General features: G+C 37.8%; 1 non-coding gene across 1 annotated transcript; it reads right to left on the bottom strand.

Annotated features, from left to right (window-relative positions):
• Positions 1-1653: 1653 nt before the first annotated feature.
• Positions 1654-1725, bottom strand: TRNAC-GCA (transfer RNA cysteine (anticodon GCA)). Its single transcript has one exon. It is a non-coding gene; the product is annotated as a tRNA-Cys (tRNA).
• Positions 1726-2785: the final 1060 nt, after the last annotated feature.

Raw genomic sequence — 2785 nt, 5'->3', positions numbered from 1 at the left:
ACTGATGTATATAGATGCATTTTAGAGTGTAGATTCACTCATTTTGCTCCGTATGTGGTCCATAGTGAAATCTCTACAAAGACTTATACTTAGGAACGGAGGGAGTATATAGCTTTCCTTGGTCATCATGGAGCATAACCGCTGTACAATTATCAATGTATGAAAAAGGGTAGCCCGGTGCATGTAGCTCCCGCTTCTGCAGGGTCCGGGGAAGAGTCCGACCACTTTGGGTCTATAGTACGCAGCCTTTCCCTACATTTCTGTAAGAGGCTGTTTTGAGGACTTGAACTCGTGACCTCATGGTCACTAGGCAGCAGCTTTACCACTGCGCCAAGGCTCCCCTTCATAGTTATCAATGTATGAATGATATAAAATTTGGTGAACTGTAGAGTTGGTTTCATGCTTTCATAAGATACTGAAATTAGAGCTTCAGCTTATATTTGGTGAGCAGACACTTTTTGAAAATCGACAGCTGAAGGTATAAATGCCCTTGGTCCACGGTTGTGATTTTCTTCAAGCTCAGTACAGAAGTTTCTTATGTGTTTTTGGTTCACCTTCGCCCGTCCTGACATTCATCACAATAAAATATTTTACTTACAGTTGTATACATTGTTAGTCTGTTTTTTTGTTCATTTCAGAAGCTTCAAATATTATGGTTAGCGGTGTATTGGTGTAGAATCCTCGAAGTTTTCAAGTATTTTAGTCTCCCTTTTTTGCAGTACTAGAATGTCTTATGGTGCATTTTCTTCTGCAATCTAATATATGGAACTATTCTATTGCTCTTTTGGACTGACTGTCTTAACGCTGAAGTAAGAATCTTATCATACATAGACGTTTTCTTTATTTAAGATAAGTATACACTCTTGCATGTAAAATCTGGATAGATTCCCTGCCCTGAGTATGTTCTTTCGTATCCTTTAATTAAGACTTTCACTCTTAATAAATATATGATGCTCAACTATGATCTCTTGTCATCAGGCAATTTTTTTATGCACAATAATAATCATATCAGTGAATGGTACTCCCTCTGATCCAATAAAAGCATTGTGGCTTTAGTTCAAATTTGAACTAATGCTGAACTAAAGCCATGACACTTTCATTGGATCGGAGGTAGAATGTTATTTTATTCTTACTCTCACCTTCCATGTGCATGCTAGGTATCTTGCCATTCAGGTCCAACGAATCACTAGGTAATTATACGTTGTTCTGGGTTAGATCAACTTGTTCCTGGGTGTCTGAAAGGGAAAGGGCAGAACTGGTGGGGAGTACAGCCGACTAAAATCCATGAAGCATTTGTGTTGGGTACATCAAGATGAAGATCAAGAGAATTCCGGTGAAAGGCATCATGCTGATTTTGATGTGGAAATGGATGATGCCAAGCCTCTAGAGGACTTTGAAAGTTTTCTTTTTTGTTTGGTTCCTTATTTGTGGCCTCATGAGGCCCCTTTCTTCAGCTAAACTGAATCACTTCATGTTAGCTTGTCTTCACTTTTGGATTAACTATAATGCATCGTCTCACTCGTTTATGCTCCATGGGTAAGAACTGACATACACAAAAATGCATAAGAGACAAAAGTAAATACTTTAGAAGAAAGTGTGGAAGGTCAAGATAATAGTTGAAGAAGGAAACTAAAATAGAAGAAAGAAACGAATAGGGCCCAACCGGGTTCAAACCAGTGACCTATTGATCTGCAGTCAATTGCTCAACCACTGAGCTATGGACCCATTTCTGTTTGACCCTAAATAAATAATTTCACAAGCAAATAGATAGATGGTGCATTCATATCCTTGTGTTCAAATATTAATTGGTTCACTCTTTATTGTCAATTCAAAATGAATATCAATTTGTATCCTTGTAGATATAGATATGGGTTAGAGCGCTAGTTAAGAACTTACACATACTCATATCAGCTGTATATGCCATCATAAATTAGGTACACATACTTCAACCTGCCCTCATGGATTGCCGTTCCAGCTTTTATGTAAGATGCTATTTTTGGGTTATGCCATTCCTAGATTCTGTTGAAGGGGCCTAATTGGAGAAATGTCCTACGTGTCTAAAACTGCGTATATCAGTCTATCACGCTACACAGAATATACAATGCATAATTGCCTTAATTTTGAAGTAATTGAGAACTATTTCAATAGCAGTAACCATCTAATGTAAGCATAACAGTTCACACAAAGAAGAATCAACATGACAAAAAAATGCATAACAGATGAAAAGGGAACTATTTGAATAGCGGTGTCCATCTAATGTAAGCATAACCGTTCTCACAAAGAAGAATCGACATGACAAAAAAATGCAAAACGGATGAAAAGGGAAGTAATTGAGAACTATTTGAATAGCGGTGACCATGCAATGTAAGCATAACAGTTCTCACAAAGAGGAATCGACATGACAAAAAATGCATAACGGATGAAAAGGGAATAAATCTAGATATGGTTAAAACTTCAAAGTGACTACTTGTGACGCAAGTGTGGAAGGCCAAGACAGTATTTGACAAAGAAATAAAATTAGAAAAATAAAACAATAGGGCCCAACCGGGTTCGAACCAGTGACCTATTGATTTGCAACAAAAACGGTTGGCCCATAGCGTAGTGATAGCTCTACCACTTCGCCATGGATCTATCGTTGTCGTTGTTGTTGTCGTTGGTCATACATATATGTGAAACCGTCTATGAGCTGTGTGTATCAATATTGGGTGCTAACGGCCTCTAGTCATATTCGAATCCCTTGTTGTGTATTTTCACTCATATGCCTTATAATGTATTCTGTTGCGTA

The sequence above is a fragment of the Triticum urartu genome, chromosome 4A (genome assembly GCF_056163025.1).
Source record: "Triticum urartu cultivar PI428250 chromosome 4A, HENAU_Tu73, whole genome shotgun sequence".
In the NCBI taxonomy this organism is placed as follows: Eukaryota; Viridiplantae; Streptophyta; class Magnoliopsida; order Poales; family Poaceae; genus Triticum; species Triticum urartu.
The sequence above is the reverse complement of the archived record's forward strand: the minus strand, read 5'-3'. Positions and strand labels throughout refer to the sequence as shown.